Here is a 23,123-nt window from a genome sequence, read left to right on the forward strand (position 1 = left end):
CAAGCAGGAGAAAAGAGTTTTTGATTATTGCTGTCTGCATCACCTGCCACCTTGAAGAGGAGCACTGCAGGACGCCTTGGAGGGGAGCTGCAGGACAATGAGGAAGCGCTAAAGAGGAAACAGAGTCCCACTCAGCCTGAGGCCTGCAGGCTAGAAAGGTGACTCTGTGAAGCACAATATTTGTATTTGCCTAGGATCACACCAGTTGGTGAAACAGTGAAGTCAAGATTGAGCCCAGATTACACCTTTTGACAGAACAATTTAGCTATTAGAAGGGTAGCGTTTTCTAATATTTATGCTTAATGTTTTTTTATCTAGGTAATGAAGGGCTTGATTACAGCTTGGCTAACAGGGAGAAGCCATATTTCATTTTGGGGTGTTATGCCTAGCATTATTATTTATGTTGTTGTTATCGTTACATACTTAAGCATATTGAAGTATATTTTTTCTCCATCTTTTCTTCAACCTACTCTGAAACAATCTACCCTATGCCACTGCACTCTATACCACTTTTCTCCACTCTGTGATACTCTATGTCACTTCAATCTATGCTGTACCACTCCACTCCACACCACTCTACTCTGCAGCACTCTAAACTACGCCACTGCTATCTATGCTATTGTACTCTAACCAATGTACACTACACCCTTGCACTCTGACAGTGCACTCGTAACCACTTTACTCAAAACCAATGCACTCTATGCCACTGCACGTTATGCCAGTCTACTCTTTACAGCACTCTATGCCACTGTAGTCTGCACCACAGCACTCTAATCTACTCTACACCACTCCACTTTAGGGCACTTCACTCTACTTTGAAACCATCTCCTCTATGCCACTGCTATCTACGCAACTCCATTCTATGCTCTGCTAGTCCAATCTACCCTGCACAGCTCCAATGTACCTTGTGCCACTCTATGCTACTGCACTCTACATCACTATGCTCTACTCTGCAACACTCTACTCTTCACCACTATACTCTACTCTGCAGCACTCTACTCTATGTCACTGCACTCTATGCAACTCTATTCTACTCTGCACCACTGTACTCTATGCCACTCTTCTCTGCATCACTCTGTCACTGCACTCTATGACAATGCCACTGTACTCTATCTCACTTCCTTTTGTGACACTCTACTCTACTCTGCAACACTGCACTCTGCCACTGAACTATACCCCTCTCTACTCTGCACCACGGCACTCTACTCAGCACTGCTCAACTTTAGGCCACTTTATTGCACTCTACACCAAAGTACTCTATGCCACTATACTTTACGCTACTCTACTCTGCATTACTGCACTCCACCACTGCACTCTTCACCAGTCTACTCTTCCTTGCACCACTCCACTCTCCCATGCACTGCATCTTTCTATGACACAGCACTCTGCACCACTGCACTCCGCACCACTGCAATCTATGCTGTGCCACTCCACTCTGCTCCCCTCTACTCTTCACCACTGTACGCTACTATACTGTATGCTAAAGCCACTCCACTCCATTCCACTTTACTCCACTCTATACCACTCCACACCACTCTATGCCACTTCAATCTACGATACTCCACTCTACACCACTGCACAACCCTGTATGCCACTCTACTATACAACAATGTACTATACTCATCAACACTCTACCCAACTTTCTCTGCCACTTCACATTACTTTACTTCACTCTATGCCATTTCACTCTTCTTTATGCCTTTCCACTCTATGCCACTCTGCCACTCCACTCTACAACAATCTATTACACTCTAACACTACTCCACTCTACTATTACTTTAAGGCATTGGTGCTTGATTAGAGATTCAGATCTCCATTGATTGCCTTCCCACTCATATGAGGCGTGAGTCAGATTTATCTTGGCCTTTTTGGTTATAAGCACTTTGTAACCCTTTTATCTCAAGCTTAACTAAGGCTCAGGATGATCCTGATACTTGTCTAGGGGATTGAAATATCGTCTGCCAACGTACCTTGACTTAAATTTGTGATATTGGATATAAGTTGGCTTAAGCCTAGGTACTACGAGCTAATGACTTCTTGATTCACTATTTGAGTAATTCATGTAAACGTTGGTATATCAAAGCTTGTAAATCATTATTGTGGATGCTCACCATGTAGGAAAGTAGCCTCTTTCTAGCTTGGTTACCCCCACTTTTGGCCTGTTTGTCAGTGTGTTTGACTTTGTCTACTGGGATCCTCCTAATCAGGACCCCAGTAGTTATGCTCTCTCCCTTAAATGATGGTTGTTGCATACTGGTAACCCAGTATTTCACCCACAATTAGCATACTGGGGCCCCCTTTTAAGTCCCTAGTATATAGTACTTAGGTAGCCATGGCATTTGGGTTCCGGGGGATCCCTATGGGTTGCAGCATTTCTTTTGCCACCCATAGGGAGCCCATGCAAAGGCTTCTGCAGCACTGCCATTGCAGCCTGGGTGAAAAGGTACATGCACCTTTTCACTGCCATTTACACTGCACCAGGTCACTTATAAGTCACCCCTATAGCAGGTCCTCCAGCCCTGAGGGCAAGGTGCCAAGTACCTGTGTGCGAGGGCACCCTGCACTAGCAGTGGTGCCCCCATGACATACAGGACCATTTTCCCGACTTTGTGAGTGTGGGGATGCCATTTTACGTGTGTACTGGACTTAGGTCACTACCTAGGTCCAGCTACATAAAGGTAACTCCGAATATAGGCATGTTTGTTATCAAACATGTTGGAATCATACCCCAAGGTTTTGGTAAGCATTGGTTGTATGATTCCATGCACCTTGGGGGCTCCTTAGAGGACCCCCAGTATTGCCATTCCAGCCTTCTGAGGTTTTCCTGGCAGCCCCAGCTGCTGCCACCTCTCAGACAGGTTTCTGCCCTCCTGTTGCTTGAGAAGCTCAAGACCAGGAGGGCAGAACAAAGGATTTAGGCCCATATATACTTTTTTAGTGCTGTTTTTGCGCCGCTTTTTGACACAAAAACGGCGCAAACTTACAAAATACAATTGTATTTTGTTAGTTTGCGCTGCTTTTGCGTCAAAAAGTGGTGCAAATGTGGGGCTAAAAAAGTATAAATATGGCCCTTACTTTGGAAGAGGGGTGTTACACCCTCTCCCTTTGGGAATAGGTGTTTCAGGCTTGGCAGTGGGAGCTTCCTCTGGCCACTAGAAATGCTTTGAAGGGCACATTTGGTGCTTTCCTTGCATAATCCAATCTACACCGGTTCAGGGACCCCAGTCCCTGCTCTGGTACAAAACTGTACAAAGAAAAGGGGAGTGACCAGTCCCCTGTCCATCACCACCCCAGGGGTGGTGCCCAGAGCTCCTCCAGGGGTCCCTGGGTTTTGCCATCGTGGATTCCAAGTTGGCAGGGAACTCTGGGAGCATCTGAGTGACCAGTGCCAGCAGGTGACGTCAAAGCCATTCCCTGATAGGTGCTTACCTCTTTAGCTGACCGATCCCCCTTACAGGGCTATTTAGGGTCTCTCCTTTGGGAGGTTCTTCAGATTCGGATTGCAAGACTCCAGCAGGAATTCTCTGCATCCCTTACTTCACATTCTCACTGAAGAAACTGCATCTGGACCCTCCAGGAACTCCACAACAAAAAAACAAAGACAACTTCTGAAACATTGCATCTTCAGCTCCTGCCAGCAACTGCAACTGTTTCCTGGTCGTGCATCTTCAGAGGACAGCCTGTCTTCAGCCTGAACCAGAGGAATGAAGGAATCTCAATTGGAGTGAAGGAGTCACTCCCTGCTTCAGCAGGCACTTCTTTGCAACAATGACCGGCTGCATGGATCCTGCATCACGGCTGGTGGGCTGAAGTGGTCCCAACGGTCCTGACGTCCTACTGTCCAACTTTGGTGGAGGTAAGAGCTTGCCTACCTATGCAAGACAGTACCCCCGTGCACTGTGTGTTTTTCAGTTGTCAAGGCTTGTTGGCATCCTTCCATGAAATCTTTTGTGCACCATGTAGCTCCGGCCTCCTGCACCCCTTGCTGCGATGCACAGCTTCCTGAGTGATTCTCCAGTGGCGTGGGATCCTTTGTTGTTGTGCTGCGTGTGCCTCTTTTTGCACCTCTTTTGTCCCCATGCTGTGCGACTCCTGTGTGTGCTGTCTGGTCTTCTGTGGGCTCTCTGAGTTTCTGAGTGCCCCCTCTGATGCCTTCTCCAGGGTAGAGTCAACCATGTCCCTCCTGGTCCCTGGCAGTGCCATTTTCCACTAGCCACAAGCTTTGCGTGTGCTAAGGCTTGTGGGTGGAATCCAGCAACGCAAACCAGACTGCAATCATCCATCCAGTGTGGGACATCATCTGCACCAACCAGGAACCCACATCCAGCTTCTTGGGTGCAGTACTGACTGTTGTTTTTCACCAGTGGTTCTTCTTTTGCACCTTCATTTGGATTCGCAAGGGCTCCTGTCCTCCCTGGACTCTTTTGTGCTTCTTGGACTTGGTCCCCTTCTTCCACAGGTCTTCAGGTCCAGGAATCCCCTGTTGGTGTCTTGAAGTCTCTTCTGGTTCTTGCATTATCTTTTTTCTCGTGTTCTTATGTGTTCTAGGAAAGTTACTGTGATTTACTCCTGCTTTCCTAGGCTCTGGGGTGGGTTCTATTACCTAACTTTGGTGTTTTCTAACATTCCCTGTGCCCCTCTACGCACTAAACTTGCCTAGGTGGGAAACTGATATTCGCATTCTACTTTCTTAGTATATGGTTTGTGTCCCCCCAGCCAATTTCTAACTATTGTGATTTTCACTAATTGCACTGTGCTCTAACTGTTTTTATTGCTATTTCTTCATACTAGTGTATATCATTGGTTTATTACTTACCTCCTAAGGGAGTATAGTCTCTATGGTATTTTTGGTACTTGTGTCACTAAAATAAAGTACCTTTATTTTTGTAACATTGAGTATTTTCTTTCATGTGTGTGAGTACTGTGTGAGTAATCTCCTTCACTGCAAGGGGAATTCCTTCATTCTTCTGGTGCAGGCTGAAGACAGGCTGTTTGCATGTCTCCTAGATAAGCTTTGACTCCTCAGCTACAGCTACCCCTAGAGAGCCTGGCTTCTAGACACTGCCTACATTTCACTAATAAGGGATTACTGGACCTGGTATAAGGTGTAAGTACCATAGGTACCCACTACAAATCAGGCCAGCTTCCTACCAACCACTGTATTATATGGGTTACTTTTTACATTGTTTTTGTAATTGGTGACATTGGGTCATCCAGATAACTTGTGTAATGCCCGAATACCAAAGTCTGTCTCGATTTCCCCTGTTGTTGTTTTCCCACTACATTTGATCTTTTATATTTTGATTGAATAAATGCACACAACCTTCCATTTGGACACTACTTTAATATCATTATTTATTGGAGTGGTGTTGCATTTTATTCAAGGGACCCCTGTTCCTTTAGAGTTAGTTTATTACTCCATTCTAGGACACTCTACTTACTCCATGACACTATGCCACATCGGTCAATGACACATCATTCTCCTTTACGCCATGAACTTTTAGACATGCTGAATAGGAGCCTTACTAGTGTACAGCATGGCTAAAACACATTGGCAAAGGCAATAGAACTTGCATAGGCACGACCTATTGGCTTTGTCAATGCTTGTTTATAAGGTATGAACTTCAAGGTGACTTGCAATATCCTTATGTACGCAGGGGGTATTTTACCCCATATAATACATGGTGACACCACCAACTTTCCCACAAAGCACTTAAAACCTTAGTGCATAGCTTCGGTGTTTGCAAGCTATTAAAATAGAGCAGAAGAAAGAAAAGCAACATTCAATTTTTTGCTTTAAACAGCTGCATTAATTATGCTCTGTGACCTGATCTGCCTTTCACCTTGGCTGCTAGCTCTGGCAGAAGGCATTGTAATGTCAGAACTCGGCTGTAATAACCCTATCATAGTTATTTTCTGATGTCTTTTCTTTATAATCAGTGAATGTCTTTTCTTTATACTCAGTGACTTGGTGCATCACAAATAGCCGATTCTAAAAAAAATTACAGGGTCATTATGACACTGGCAGACTGCGTTAATATGGAGGAAAGTACTGCCAACAGGCTGGCGGTACTTTTCTCCATATTAAGACATTGGCTGTTTGGCTAAAGCCAAACCGCTAATGTACCACACCGACCCCCAGGCTGGAGACCTCAGTCAACCTTACTGCCACGAAAACCATGGCGGTAGGCACTAACAGTGACAGGGAATCCCTTTCGTGTTACTGATGGGGGTCTTACCCACCCCTCTCCCCCTCCCCATATTCCCTCCACCCCCCTTCCTCTCCAGACCTCCACACAACATACATGCACCTACATTCACACACGAACGCACGCATACACACATTCATTCCCACATTGCATCCATGCATGCATACATCCATTCACACACACTGACATACACACAATCACACATGTATTTACACAACACAACATACACGCATTCACACACCCAAACAGGCACACACCTACAGCACGCAACACACACCCGCATACACGCATGCACAGACATACACACAAACCCCCCCCCACACACACAACACCCTCCACCCCTCTCCACCTGTTGTTAGGGAGTCCTCCGGCAGGAGACAGGATAGAGCACTGCTTCCAGCAGCAGCGTCTGACAGCAGAAAACCACCAGGCCGTATCATGGGTCATGATACGGTCTGCAGCGGTCTACTGGTGTGGCGCTGCTGCTGACAGCAGCACCACCTTACCGCCATTTGCTGGCATGGCCACAGCCGGATTTCCCCCATCCTTCTGGCGGGAATCCGGTTGTGGTCATAATAGGGCGAAAGGCTGGTAGCTGCGGCGACGATCTTTTGGCAGCCGTTGCCGTGGCAGTAGGCAGTTTTTACCGCCAGGGATGTATTGTGCCCCTTAGTGACTGCAGTTTATACAGGGATTAAGGAATCCATGTTTATATAGCCTGTAACTCAAGAGCTTCTTCAGTTGAAATGCTTCTCGTTATGACTGATGTGGAGTTGAGCTGCCCAAGATCTCACACAGGAGTAAAAGTGTTATTAGAACTATGGTTTCCGAGCACAGTTTACAGCTGTGGTACCTACTCGCTTTTGATATTGCCAGTGTGGTTCCAAATGGCATGAGGCGAGGGGCATGATGGGTCTGGGGTGCACAGGGTATGTTCTTCCTTTTTAACCTTCTACCTTTATTTGGTTGGTGCATGAAGATCCAAGGTTTATCAACATGTTATTTTCACATTTGAGCTAATTACTTTGTGAATGTAAATAACAATAAAAGATACCTTCAAACTGTGAAACAATGCCTTCCTTTCTCCCAATTTCACTTCCAATATATATGATTGTCTACATTTATCGGAGCCTGCAGTTCACAAACAACGAGCGATTGGTATAGGGTTGAGAGAAAAGTCCCCAAGGCTGTCCCTGTCTCCCTCCCCCAGAAATGTATTGTCTCCAACGCCCCTGTTTCAAAGCACATACATGCTCCCTTACCAATATAAAAGACCACATATTTCAGCTTTGGAAATATGTATTTGTTAGAATCTGTTAACACTTCGTTTTATTTTTATTTTTTGCTTTGTGTCCTCTCAAGTGTTGTTATACGGTCTTTGTTAAGAATAGGGTTAACCTCCAGATATTATTTCTGTGAGACATACGCAGTTGGGCTGCAGAAATAAAGACTTATTTCAATTCTAGTGGCAATTCCTTGCTGCAGTTGCACATTAACTCGGACTCATTGGCATGCCAAACATAACATTTTTAGGTCGGGCATATCAGCCCACAAGGCTGATTTTCTGATTTGTTGGTATGTACCTGGGCTTTTAACCACGCTCACCGCACGCCCATCACTATCACTTGTTCATGGGCTTGCCTTTCAAAAATCCTTTCAAATCCTTTGTTTTCCTTGTTAACTCCTTTACGTTTGTCCCTCGTTGGGGCGGTTTTGTAACTGCCTTGGACAGCGACCCTGTTACATGGATAATTGCACTTTTGCTGATAACTTTGGCTGTGAGCGAACTTCTTTTTCCTTTTGTCTCTCTCTTAACGCTCATGGAGGGGCTTCAAATCGGCTTGCTCATGTCAACTGTTTTACTTTTTATTTTCAGTTTATGTGGCAAGAAAAGTCCAGTTAGGAATTTAAAAGGCTAATCGCTCTACCTCGAGCATACGGAGACCCATTGCATTGCAAATGCTTGTTACATTTTATTGAGTAAGCTTAATTGAGTTTTCCCCCAAAAAATTATATCATGCCTGGAAGCACAGTGGGGGCTAAGAAACCATTTTTCTATCGTTATAGGTGCGCGTGTATGCTTTGGAAAGCGCTTCGGTTTTCTTTTTCAAAGGGAGAAACACAATGCATTTGAAGCAAGCCTTCCAACAAGTAAAGAAGTAGAAATTCAAAGGACATACACGCTCAGTTACCAATATAAAACACCACATAAATTTGCTTTGCCTCTATGTATTTGTTAGAATCTGCTAATTAGTGTCAAGATGGTATCAAACAGAAAAAAATGCTACCAGAGCTTTATATGTCAGCAAAGATATTTTCAAATCTATACAGATAACGTGTGAACAAGTTGTTCGGCATTGCAAAGGCATTTACTTGTAAGGCTGTTTTACAACTTTAAGATTGTTGTAGATTATGTTACTGTAACTTGCGGGACATCACTACTTTATATTTCACAGTAGCTGCAGCACTGCTTGAAAGGAAATGGGGTGCAAGAATAACAACGATATATTAGCGTATCTCTTTCATTAACTTTGTCTCTGCGTTGTTCGGCTTTAGAAAGCACTCCATTAGTGCAGCTGCTTTAGTTTGTTTTAAATATTTGGGATTTTGTAACTGAAGTTCAGAGATCAGCAAGTCGTGCAACTTTAAATTGAGTAGCTGCAGCTCTGCCTTTATAGCCGGTTCAAAAATGTTCCCATGCCCTGTCTGTGCAAACTAAAACTATACCCGTTTCATTAGGGCAATCTCATATCACAGGGCTCACATTTCTATAAAGCCTTAAACAAAATAAGGCTGGCAGAGGGGCTGGAGTTACTGAGCGCTACTGCAGCTTTTGGTCCTGCATTACGTTATTTGTTTATCTCCCCCTCTCGCATCCTAGGCCCAGGCCACTAATTCTTCTGGCCAATCGCATGGTGCCACCCGGAAAAGCAGAACAGTAGGGAAACAAAGAGAGGTATGGTATAACAGCCATATATGGCAACTTACAATTGGAGAAACCTGGTTTAGTAAGGCTTGCTGTGGGCTCAACAGCATGTGATTATGGGCACAAAGAATGTGTCATTGGTGCTTATGTAAAGTGCTCCAAAACCTTCGGGGCTCATTTGCGCTATATAGAACTTTGAGGTTTGATTTCAGTTGGACAAAGCATGAGACAAATTCCGTCACTTTGTCCAAGTAGCTAACTTGCCTTACCCACTCTGAATACTGGAAGCAAACCTCAGTAGAATCGCAGCACTCAGCCACCCATCTCTCTCGTTTAAAATAGTCAATTACTATAATTTACTTTGACAATGGTGCTTAATAATTAATAACTGGGTTTTTTGCCCTTCAAATTGTTTTAATAAGTTCTTCATGAAGAATAGAGTTAACCTACACACATTATTTCTACTAAGCAAACGCTGTTAGGCAGCAGCTATAAAGACTCCTTTCAATTCGATTGTTAACGCCTTTCCGCAGTTGCAAATTAAGCCACACTCTTCGGCATGCCAAACACACAATGTTTACTTTTTATTGTGTAAGCTAAATTGAGTTTTCCAAAAATATTGATTTCATGCCTGGAAGCACAGTGGGGCTAAAAAGCTTTAGTTTCTATCGTTATTAAGTGCGCTTGTATGCTTTGGAGAGCGCTTCGGTTTTTCTGTTCCAAATGGAGAAACACAATGCATTTCAAGCAAGCCTTCCAACAAATAGGATTTAAAAGTGTAAACATGCTCTGTTACCAATATAAAACACCAGATATTTCCGCTTTGTCAATATGTATTTGTCAGAATCTGCTAATTAGTGTGAGGATGGTATCAAACAGAAAGAATGCTACCAGGGCTTTATTCCATGAGATTTGTTTATTTATACATATCAGGAACAAAGTTGTTCAGCATTGGAAAGGCCTTTATTTGTATAGCTGCTCATCAACTTTAAGCTTGTTCTAGATTTTGTTACTATAACTCGCAGGACAGCAAGAATAACAACATGTCCTTATCAGCTAAGATATTAGCCTATCTCTACTAATAATGTTGTCCCTAAGAAAGTTTGTTGCAATGTTTTATTTTAAAAGTTTCTGAGGTTGACTTGTGCCTGGGTAGTTTCGGTGAGTGCGTATGGCAAGGTAGATCTTCTGGGAATCCAATTATTTTTAGGAGTTAAGTTGTGTTGTTTTAATATTTACTTTTCAATCCATTGACTTATAGGGTTGTGGGAGCGGCATGATCCTATTTAGGGTCGAGCCTGCGTTGCATGCGCTCACGCATGCGTATCGCAGCAAGACGCTTTAGTATTTAGAAAAGGGCTCGGAGCCCTGTCAACTTCAAGTCAGTGTTTTTTATTGGTTCGTGGGCTTGCCTAATAAAATCTGCTTGCTTTCATTAGTTGAAGGCACGCATACGTCATGCCTTTTCCGGTGGCTAGCCCTCCTTGAGCGCAGCGACCAAGTACAGAAAACATGCGAGGCTCGCTGTTTTCCATCGGGCTCGTGGACTTCTTTTTCTCGAATTTACGAGTGCAATCTCGCTTGGCAGAAGTCGAGCGCTTTACATAGTTAATTTCACTTTTTCGGGTTACGTACATAAATGCACTTTTGCCCGATAGGTGAAAAGTCGGGTTAGGAGTTTACAACTCGATCAGCTCTAACATGAGCAAACGCGAGACCCGTTGCATTGTAAATGCTTGTTTTTGTTAGAAAGGGATTTTGTGAGCAGGCTTTGGCAAGCTTTGGTTTTAAATCTGCTTTCATTTTTATAGCATAATTGAAATAGTAGATGTTGTCATGTTCAATCTTCTGACTTCTGTAGGGTGCTTTTGGGCTAGTTGTGAGCACAGCATATTTTTTTATTTTTTATTTTGGTTTTATTGTTAGAAAGGGAGTTTGTGAACATACGTCGGTAAGCATTAATTTTAAATTGGGAATGGAAATAGTATGTGTCGGCTGTATTTCACTTGACTTGATTTTCACTTTTATGTGCAAAGTATATAAATATTTCATTTTTCCAAATAAGAAATGTTAGCAACTGGGTCTCTAGTTGGCACAGTTATACACTTTTGTCCAAGCAAGGACCACAATCCTAATCAGGGTAAGTCACAACACAATACAAATTATCCTGTGCCCACCCTCTGGTAGCTTGGCACTGTGCAGGCAGGCTTAATTTAGAAGGCAATGTGTAAAGTATTTGAGCAGTAACTCATGCAGTAACACAGTGAAAACACCACAAAAATACACCACACAGGTTTAGAAAAATATATAATATTTATATGAATGAAATAAGATAAAAATGTCAAAAATCTAATATGCACAAGTTGCGATATCACTTTTTAAAGGTTTAAAAGAGTCTCAATCTTTAAGAATCAGTGGTTGTATCCTTGTAACACATAATACCTGGGAGGCGTAGAAACGTAACGATGGATGGGGACCGCAGAGGAAGAGATATGTTGAAAAATAAGGTGCTGCATCAGATTTTCTGGTGCAACACAGACAATATGTTGTTTCTTTTCATGCTGCAAGGTGATGTGCCGATTTCCAGGAGCGCAGCCTTAGTTTCTCATTGCTATGCAAGGATATTTTGATGCCCAGGGACTATGGCCCTCATTACGACACTGGCGACCCTGATAAAGTGGCACTAATACCGCCAACAAGCTGGCAGTAACTATTGCCAAATTATGACCACGGCGGTAAGATCTCCGATAGACAGCCAATGTACCACACCAACCGCTAGGGTGGAAATGACATCCACCATGGCGGTAGCCGCCTACAGCCAGGCGGAAGTGAATGATCCACCCACCATATTAAGACACTGCAAACAACCACCTTTTCTGGGGCGGGCACCAAAGACATCAAAAGCCTGGCAGAAACTGAGCTCAGAAGGGAAAGGACTCACCATTGGAGACACAGGGAAGAACCAAGCCGCCATGGAACCTGAACCGCATGTCTTCCCGATGATATTCTACGTTCTGCTCCACCACGAACACCAACGCCGGCGAAGACAACGAGGGTGATTATAGCCGCCTAGCACACAAAGGAGGGGGGGAGGAAAACGAGAGTGACATGCACATACACACAACACACACCCCATACACACCATACACACAACCAGATGCATTACAAAAACAATTTTACCCCGTAACTCAGCTGAATAATGCAATGACAAAACGATTTTGCAAAAGTGAATGTAATAAGATCAACACAGTATGAAAAATAAGTTAGGCAAGATAATAGAGATAAATATATGTGTAGAAAAAGGGACACAGCCCAGTCCACAGTTTGGGTAGGCCACATGGCCACAAGCCAAAGTCCAAGGCCACACATGTCACCTGCTTCAATGCGGAGAGAACACTGCAGGCAGGCACCTCAGGGGTACGGGGGATGGGGGACACCTCAGAAAGGAGATGTAACAAGACCATTGGTTCTGGAGGAGACAACATGCCCTGTGCTTGGTCATGTGGAGTGCAAGATCACAGTCTCTCATGTGGGTGTCTCACCCACTGGTTCTGGAGGGGGCAACTTGCCCTGTGCTTGATCCTGGGGAGTGATGGGCCACAGTCTTTCAGGTGGGTGTCATATCCACTAGTTCTGGAGGGGCAACCTGCCCTGTGCTTGATCCTGGGGAATTCAAGGCCACAGTCTCTCAGGTGGGTGTCTTGCCCACTGGTTTTGGAGTGGGCAGGCCACACATCAGCCCACGGAGGCAGGATTACATACCGTCCGCCAGCGGTGATGGCTGCACAGTGGTGGTGCTGTTGGTGGGGAGAGGCTCCTGCCCATCCCCTGCAACCTCAGATGGCTGCACAGTGGTGGTGCTGTTGGTGGGGAGAGGCTCCTGCCCATCCCCTGCAACCTCAGATGGCTGCACAGTGGTGGTGCTGCTGGTGGGGGGAGGCTACTGCCCATCCCCTGCAACCTCAGATGGATGCACAACCATGGTTGGTGGTGGGGGCTCCATCACAGTTCCTGGTCCAGGCCCCTTGCTCTTCCTGCCTGATGGTGCAGGCTCATTGGTCTTCCTGCCTGCTGTGCTGGGGCAGGCTCCTTGCTCTTCCCGCCTGCTGGGGCAGACTCCATGGTCTTCCTGCCTGCTGGTGCAGGCTCCCTGCTCTTCCTGCCTGCTGGCGGAGGCTCCTTGGCCTTTCGGGTGGCAGGTGCAGGCTCCTTTCCCTTCTTGCCTGCCGGGGCAGTCTCCTTCCCCTTTAGGCTGGCTGATGCAGGCTCCTTACCCTTCAGGACATGTGGCCGGGATCCCTTTCCACCACAAGTGGGTGTGGTGAGGACTGGTCCCGTAGACTGTGTGGCTGAGGGGCTTGGCTGGGTTCTTGCTACCCTAACCATATGTACAGGACAGGGGGAGGGGTAGGGAAGAGGTCAATGGTGGATAGGAACAGTTTTTAGGGACATTGGGGCAGGAAGAGGGAGAAGGAATGGGAGTGGAGGATGAGGGAGGGGTTGTTGGAGATGACTTTCTGCTGCTTTTGGGGGCAGGTGCATGGGCTGTATGCTGGTGTGAGGTGGATGGCTGTTGGGTGTCTGAGTGCTTGCGTTTGTGTATTTTAGGAGGGGGGAAAGACACAGTAGGAGAGGACACAGGGTACACGTGCATGGCTGTTGTGGAGGTGTCTGCCAATAAGGTGTGTGTTCTGCTTGGTGTGGTAATGCTGGAAGTGGATGTAGGAAAGTACCATCTTGCCTGGCATGTTACCCCGATATTTCACTGTATATATGTTGTTTTAGTTGTATATGTCACTGGGACCCTGCCAGCCAGGGCCCCAGTGCTCATAAGTGTGCCCTGTATGTGTTACCTGTGTTATGACTAACTGTCTCACTGAGGCTCTGCTATCCCGAACCTCAGTGGTTATGCTCTCTCATTTCTTTCCAAATTGTCACTAACAGGCTAGTGACCAATTTGACCAATTTACATTGGCATACTGGAACACCCTTATAATTCCCTGGTATATGGTACTGAGGTACCCAGGGTATTGGGGTTCCAGGAGATCCCTATGGGCTGCAGCATTTCTTTTGCCACCCATAGGGAGCTCTGACAATTCTTACACAGGCCTGCCACTGCAGCCTGAGTGAAATAACGTCCACGTTATTTCACAGCCATTTACCACTGCACTTAAGTAACTTATAAGTCACCTATATGTCTAACCTTTACCTGGTAAAGGTTGGGTGCTAAGTTACTTAGTGTGTGGGCACCCTGGCACTAGCCAAGGTGCTCCCACTTTGTTCAGGGCAAATTCCCCGGACTTTATGAGTGCGGGGACACCATTACACGCGTGCACTACACACAGGTCACTACCTATGTGTAGCTTCACAATGGTAACTCCGAATATGGCCATGTAACATGTCTAAGATCTTGGACTTGCCCCCCAATGCCATCCTGGTATTGGGGAGACAATCCCATGATTCCCCGGGTCTCTAGCACAGACCCGGGTACTGCCAAACTGCCTTTTCAGGGGTTTCACTGCAGCTGCTGCTGCTGCCAACCCCTCAGACAGGTTTCTGCCCTCCTGGGGTCCAGCCAGGCTTGGCCCAGGAAGGCAGAACAAAGGACTTCCTCAGAGAGAGGGTGTAACCTTGGAAAAAGGTGTTAAGGCAGGGGAGGAGTAGCCTCCCCCAGCCTCTGGAAATGCTTTCATGGGCACAGATGGTGCCCATTTCTGCATAAGCCAGTCTACACCGGTTCAGGGACCCCTCAGCCCTGCTCTGGCGCGAAACTGGACAAAGGAAAGGGGAGTGACCACTCCCCTGACCTGCACCTCCCCTGGGAGGTGCCCAGAGCTCCTCCAGTGTGCTCCAGACCTCTGCCATCTTGGAAACAGAGGTGCTGCTGGCACACTGGACTGCTCTGAGCGGCCAGTGCCAGCAGGTGACGTCAGAGACTCCTTCTGATAGTCTCCTTCAGGTGTTGCTAGCCTATCCTCTCTCCTAGGTAGCCAAACCCTCTTTTCTGGCTATTTAGGGTCTCTGCTTTGGGGAATTCCTTAGATAACGAATGCAAGAGCTCATCAGAGTTCCTCTGCATCTCTCTCTTCACCTTCTGCCAAGGAATCGACTGCTGACCGTGCTGGAAGCCTGCAAAACTGCAACAAAGTAGCAAAGACGACTACTGCGACCTTGTAACGCTGATCCTGACGCCTTCTCGACTGTTTTCCTGGTGGTGCATGCTGTGGGGGTAGTCTGCCTCCTCTCTGCACTAGAAGCTCCGAAGAAATCTCCTGTGGGTCGACGGAATCTTCCCCCTGCAACCGCAGGCACCAAAGAACTGCATCACTGGTCCTCTGGGTCTCCTCTCAGCACGACGAGCGAGGTCCCTTGAACTCAGCAACTCTGTCCAAGTGACTCTTCAGTCCAAGTTTGGTGGAGGTAAGTCCTTGCCTCCCCACGCTAGACTGCATTGCTGGGAACCGCGTGTTTTGCAGCTACTCCGGCTCCTGTGCACTCACCGAGGATTTCCTTCATGCACAGCCAAGCCTGGGTCCCCAGCACTCTAACCTGCATTGCACGACCTCCTGAGTTGGCCTCCAGCGGCGTGGGACTCTCTTGTGCAACTTCGGGTGAGCACTGATTCACTCCACTTCGTAGTGCCTGTTCCGGCACTTCTGCGGGTGCTGCTTGCTTCTGAGAGGGCTCCTTGTCTTGCTGGACGTCCCTTCTGTCCCCTCACGCAATTGGTGAGATCCTGGTCCCTCCTGGGCCACAGCAGCATCCAAAAACCCTAACCGCGAGCTTTGCAGCTAGCAAGGTTTGTTTGCGGTCTTTCTGCGGGAAAATCCTTCTGCAGAACTCTTCACGATGTGGGACATCCATCCACCAAAGGGGACATTTCTAGCCCTTGTCGTTCTTGCAGAATCCTCAGTTTCTACCATCCGGTGGCAGCTTCTTTGCACCCACAGCTGGCATTTCCTGGGCACCTGCCCACTCCCGACTTGATCGTGACTTTTGGACTTGGTCCCCTTGTTCCACAGGTACTCTCATCTGGAAATCCATCATTGTTGCATTGCTGGTGTTGGTCTTTCCTGCAGAATTCCCCTATCACGACTTCTGTGCTCTTTGGGGAACTTAGGTGCACTTTGCACCCACTTTTCAGGGTCTTGGGGTGGGCTATTTTTGTTAACCCTCACTGTTTCCTTACAGTCCCAGCGACCCTCTACAAGGTCACATAGGTTTGGGGTCCACTCGTGGTTCGCATTCCACTTCTAGAGTATATGGTTTGTGTTGCCCCTATCCCTATGTGCCCCCATTGCATTCTATTGTGACTATACATTGTTTGCACTGTTTTCTATTGCTATTACTGCATATTTTGGTATTGTGTACATATATCTTGTGTATATTTGCTATCCTCATACTGAGGGTACTCACTGAGATACTTTTGGCATATTGTCATAAAAATAAAGTACCTTTATTTTTAGTATATCTGTGTATTGTGTTTTCTTATGATATTGTGCATATGACACTTGTGGTACTGTTGGAGCTTCACTCGTCTCCTAGTTCAGCCTAAGCTACTCTGCTAAGCTACCTTTTCTATCAGCCTAAGCTGCTAGACACCCCTCTACACTAATAAGGGATACCTGGGCCTGGTGCAAGGTGTAAGTACCCCTTGGTACTCACTACAAGCCAGTCCAGCCTCCTACATTGGTTGTGCAGCGGTGGGATAAGTACTCTGCAACTACTTACCACTTTTGTCATTGTACTTTTCATAAGACAAAAATATACAAAACAAGTTCAGTGTATGTACACCTAACCAAAAAGTTTTGCTTTTCTTCTCTCACTTCTTTACTAAGGGGGTGATTCTGACCCCGGCGGTCAAGGACCGCCGGGGCCAGGGTCGGCGGGAGCACCGCCAACAGGCTGCCGGTGCCCCGCAGGGCATTCTGACCGCGGTGGTTTGGCCGCGGTCAGAACAGGAAAACCGGCGGTCTCCCGCCGATTTTCCGCTGCCCTCATGAATCCTGCTGCGCCGCCATGGGGATTCAGACACCCCATACCACCATCCTGTTCCTGGCGGTTCGCCCGCCAGGAACAGGATGGCGGTATGGGGTGTCGTGGGGCCCCTGGGGGCCCCTGCAGTGCCCATGCCAATGGCATGGGCACTGCAGGGGCCCCCGTAAGAGGGCCCCACAAAGAATTTCAGTGTCTGTTCGCAGGCACTGAAATTCGCGACGGGTGCAACTGCACCCGTCGCACCTTCCCACTCCGTGGAAAGGGGGTTTCCCGCTGGGCTGGCGGGCGGCCTTCTGGCGGTCGCCCGCCAGCCCAGCGGGAAACACAGAATAACCGCAGCGGTCTACTGACCGCGGTGTGGTATTCTGGAGGGGGGAACTCTGGTGGGTGGCCTCCGCCGCCCGCCAGAGTTAGAATGACCCCCTAAGTGCTGAAAAGTACCTCTAAACTTTCTAAAAAGTTCTTAAAAAGTTTAAAAAGTTTTTTTCTGTCTTTGAAAAAGTTCTGAAAAACTTTTTCTCACTTTATCTATCACTTAAACACTGTCTAAAATGTCTGGTAAAGGCCAAACTCTTGATCTGTCCAACATAGCTTATGACAACCTTAGCTGGAAGGAAGCAAGAAGTCTCTGCATAGATAGAGGTTTAGGGGTAGGGAAGAATCCCTCAAGACAACTGTTAGTTAATATGCTCATTGAACAAGATAAGACCTTAGGTGGCACTTCTGGTGAGAAATTAGCTGATGGTTCCCAATCTGATCCTGGGGCACCCCCAGCAAAAGATGTGGGAGGGACTCTTCTCAACCTGCCCATTAGCAGACCACCTAGCTTAACTGGTACTGATGTGATTTCACATCACAGTAATAGTGTTGCCTCACATCACAGTAAGAGTGTTCCTTCTCATCATAGTAGGAGTGTTACTTCTGTTAGCCAGGTTGTTAGAGTGCCATCTGTTAGGGCCAGGTCTCCTTCTGTTCATTCTCACCATACTTCTGTTTCCAGACATGCCTCACCCACCCACCCTGATGACAAAATGTTAGAAAGGGAGCTCAATAGATTGAGAGTGGAACAATCCAGACTGAAGCTCAAGAAGAAACAGCTGGATTTAGATAGGCAGTCCTTGGAGATAGAAAAAGAAAGACAGAAATTGGGTGTTGAAACCCATGGTGGCAGCAGCAGTATTCCCAATAGTCATCCTGCAAGAGAGCATGATTCTAGGAATCTGCACAAGATAGTTCCCCCTTAAAAGGAGGGGGATGACATTAACAAGTGGTTTGCTGCACTTGAGAGGGCCTGTGTTGTACAGGAGGTCCCTCAAAGGCAGTGGGCTGCTATCCTATGGCTATCTTTCAGTGGAAAGGGTAGGGATAGGCTCCTTACTGTAAAGGAAAGTGATGCCAATAATTTAGCAGTTCTTAAGAATGCACTCCTTGATGGTTATGGCTTAACCACTGAACAGTACAGGATGAAGTTCAGAGAAACCAAAAAGGAGTCTTCACAAGACTGGGTAGACTTTGTTGACCATTCAGTGAAGGCCTTGGAGGGGTGGTTACATGGCAGTAAAGTTTCTGACTATGAAAGCCTGTATAACTTAATCCCGAGAGAGCATATTCTTAATAATTGTGTGTCTGATTTTTTACACCAGTACCTGGTAGACTCTGATCTGACCTCTCCCCAAGAATTGGGAAAGAAGGCAGACAAATGGGTCAGAACAAGGGTGAACAGAAAAGTTCATACAGGGGGTGACAAAGATGGCAAGAAGAAGGATGGTAAGTTTTCTGACAAGGGTGGGGACAAAAATACTCTAGTGGGGGTGGTGGGCCCAAATCCTCTTCAAATCAAAACAAAGAAAAGAAACCATGGTGCTATTTATGTAAAATAAAAGGCCATTGGACAACAGATCCCAGTTGCCCAAATAAAAGCACCAAGCCTCCTACCACTACAACCCCTGCTGCTACACCTAGTGCCCCTAGTAATAGCAGTGGTGGTGGGAGCAAACCTACTAATAGCCAATCCAAGGGAGTAGCTGGGCTCACTTTTGGTAACTTAGTTGGGGTTGGTCTGATTAGGGAGACCACAGAGGCTGTGTTAGTCTCTGGGGGGGCTATTGATTTAGCCACCTTAGTTGCTTGTCCCCTTAACATGGATAAGTACAAGCAACTACCCCTAATAAATGGTGTTGAGGTTCAGGCCTACAGGGACACAGGTGCCAGTGTTACAATGGTAATAGAGAAACTGGTCCACCCTGAACAACACCTACTTAGTCACCAGGAACCAAGTAACCGATGCTCATAACAACACTCTTAGCCACCCCATGGCTGTTGTGAATCTCAACTGGGGGGAGGGGTTACTGGTCCAAAGAAAGTTGTGGTTGCCTCAGATTTACCTGTAGACTGTCTATTAGGAAATTATTTAGAGACATCAGCTTGGGCAGAAGTGGAATTGGAGGCTCATGCAGCAATGCTGGGCATTCCAGGGCATAGTTTTGCTTTGACCAGGGCTCAGGCCAAAAAGCAAAAAGGACAGGGTGACTTGGATCCTGGAAGAAGGGACCAAGTGCTCCCTAAAGCTAGGGTTAGTAAAGGTAAAACACTACCTACTATCCCTCCCTATACAGTGGATTCTACTTCTGAGGAAGAAGAATTTCCACCCTGTGCAGAACCTAGAACAGAGGAGCTGGAAGCAGACACTGCTGAGCTTTTGGGTGAAGGGGGGCCTGCCAGGGAGGAGCTGAGTGTGGCACAGCATACCTGTCCCACACTAGAGGGTCTAAGGCAGCAAGCTGTCAAACAAGCAAATGGGGATGTCAGTGACTCTCACAGAGTTTACTGGGAGGACAACCTCTTATACACTGAAGCAAGGGATCCAAAACCTGGAGCTGCCAGGAGATTGGTGATTCCTCAGGAGTACAGAAAGTTCCTCCTAACTCTAGCCCACGACATTCTCTTAGCTGGACATTTGGGGCAAATGAAAACTTGGGACAGACGTGTTCCCTTGTTTCATTGGCCTAGAATGTCAGAGGACACAAAGGAATTTTGTAAGTCCTGTGAAACCTGTCAAGCCAGTGGCAAGACAGGTGGCACTCCAAAGGCACCCCTTATTCCACTGCCTGTGGTTGGGGTTCTCTTTGAAAGGGTAGGGGTTGACATAGTTGGACCCCTTGACCCTCCTACTGCTTCAGGCAATAGGTTTATCTTGGTGGTAGTGGACCATGCCACCAGATATCCTGAAGCAATTCCTCTAAGGACCACTACAGCTCCTGCAGTGGCAAAGGCCCTCCTGGGAATCTTTTCCAGGGTGGGCTTCCCAAAAGAGGTGGTATCAGACAGGGGAAGCAATTTCATGTCTGCTTACTTAAAGGCCATTTGGAAGGAATGTGGTGTGACATACAAGTTCACCACACCCTATCATCCACAAACAAATGGACTGGTGGAGAGATTTAACAAAACTCTCAAAGGCATGATTATGGGACTCCCTGAAAAACTCCGCAGGAGATGGGATATCCTGTTACCTTGCCTCCTTTTTGCTTACAGGGAGGTACCCCAAAAAGGAGTGGGCTTCAGCCCCTTTGAACTCCTATTTGGACACCCTGTGAGAGGTCCTCTAACATTTGTGAAGGAGGGTTAGGAACAACCTTTAAAAGCTCCAAAGCAAGACATAGTGGACTATGTACTTGGCCTAAGATCTAGAATGGCTGAGTACATGAAAAAGGCCAGTAAAAACCTTCAGGCCAGCCAAGAGCTCCAAAAGCAATGGCATGACCAGAAGGCTGTTTTGGTTCAGTACCAACCAGGGCAGAGAGTGTGGGTCTTGGAGCCTGTGGCCCCAAGAGCACTCCGAGACAAATGGAGTGGACCCCACATAATTGTTGAAAAGAAGGGAGAAGTCACCTACTTAGTTGACTTAGGCACTGCCAGCAGTCCCCTTAGGGTGCTCCATGTCAATCGCCTGAAACCCTACTATGACAGGGCTGATCTCACCCTGCTCATGGCAACAGATGAGGGACAGGAATAAGAGAGTGACCCTCTCCCTGATCTCTTCTCTTCCACAGAACAAGATGCTCTAGTGGAAGGTGTAGTACTGGCAGATTGTCTTACTGCTGAGCAGAAAGACCACTGCATAAATCTCCTGAGTCCGTTTTCTGAACTCCTCTCTACTGTGCCAGGCACCACTTCTTGGTGTGAGCACACTATAGATACTGGAGACAGCTTGCCTGTCAAAAGTAAGATCTATAGGCAGCCTGACCATTTCAGAGACTGCATAAAGCAAGAGGTACAGAAAATGCTTGAACTGGGAGTGGTTAAGCACTCTGAAAGTCCATGGGCCTCTCCTGTGGTACTTGTACCAAAACCTCATTCCAAAGATGGTAAAAGGGAAATGAGATTTTGTGTTGACTACAGAGGTCTCAACCAGGTAACCAAAGCTGATGCTCACCCTATACCCAGGGCAGATGAGCTAATAGATACACTGGCATCTGCCAAGTATCTAAGCACCTTTGATTTGACTGCGGGGTACTGGCAGATCAAGTTATCAGAGGATGCAAAATGAAAAACTGCATTTTCAACCATTGGAGGCCATTACCAATTCACAGTAATGCCTTTTGGGTTGAAAAATGCACCTGCCACTTTTCAAAGGTTGGTGAACACAGTCCTGCAAGGGCTGGAAGCTTTTAGTGCAGCATATCTAGATGATATAGCTGTCTTTAGCTCCAGCTGGGATGATCCCCTGGTCCACCTATGGAATGTTTTGGAGGCCCTGCAAAAGGCAGGCCTCACTATCAAGGCTTCAAAGTGCCAGATAGGGCAGGGGAAGGTGGTTTATCTGGGACACCTGGTAGGCGGAGAACAGATTGCACCACTTCAGGGGAAAATCCAAACTATTATAGATTGGGTTCCCCCTACAACTCAGACTCAGGTGAGAGCCTTTTTAGGCCTCACTGGGTATTACAGGAGGTTCATAAAGAACTATGGCTCCATTGCAGCCCCTCTTAATGACCTCACATCTAAAAAAATGCCTAAAAAGGTATTATGGACAGCAAACTGTCAGAAAGCTTTTGAGGAGCTGAAGCAGGTCATTTGCTCTGCACCTGTCCTGAAAAGCCCCTGTTACTCCAAAAAATTCATTGTCCAAACTGATGCATATGAATTAGGGGTAGCGGTAGGGGCAGTCTTATCACAACTTAATTCTGAGGGCCAGGATCAACCTGTTGCTTTTATCAGCAGGAGGTTGACCCCTAGAGAAAAGCGTTGGTCTGCCATAGAGAGGGAGGCCTTTGCTGTGGTCTGGGCACTGAAGAAGTTGAGGCCATACCTGTTTGGCACTCACTTCATTGTTCAGACAGACCACAAACCTCTACTTTGGCTAAAACAAATGAAAGGTGAAAACCCTAAATTATTGAGGTGGTCCATATCCCTACAGGGAATGGACTATACAGTGGAACATAGACCTGGGAGTACCCACTCCAATGCAGATGGACTCTCCAGATATTTCCACTTAGACAATAAAGACTCATCAGGTCATGGCCAAGGAAGGCAGAACAAAGGACTTCCTCAGAGAGAGGGTGTTACACCCTCTCCCTTTGGAAAAAGGTGTTAAGGCAGGGGAGGAGTAGACTCCCCCAGCCTCTGGAAATGCTTTCATGGGCACAGATGGTGCCCATTTCTGCATAAGCCAGTCTACACTGGTTCAGGGACCCCTCAGCCCTGCTCTGGCGCGAAACTGGACAAAGGAAAGGGGAGTGACCACTCCCCTGACCTGCACCTCCCTTGGGAGGTGCCCAGAGCTCCTCCAGTGTGCTCCAGACCTCTGCTATCTTGGAAACAGAGGTGCTGCTGGCACACTGGACTGCTCTGAGTGGCCAGTGCCAGCAGGTGACGTCAGAGACTCCTTCTGATAGTCTCCTTCAGGTGTTGCTAGCCTATCCTCTCTCCTAGGTAGCCAAACCCTCTTTTCTGGCTATTTAGGGTCTCTGCTTTGGGGAATTCCTTAGATA

Source organism: Pleurodeles waltl, chromosome 10 (genome assembly GCF_031143425.1).
Source record: "Pleurodeles waltl isolate 20211129_DDA chromosome 10, aPleWal1.hap1.20221129, whole genome shotgun sequence".
Lineage (NCBI taxonomy): Eukaryota > Metazoa > Chordata > Amphibia > Caudata > Salamandridae > Pleurodeles > Pleurodeles waltl.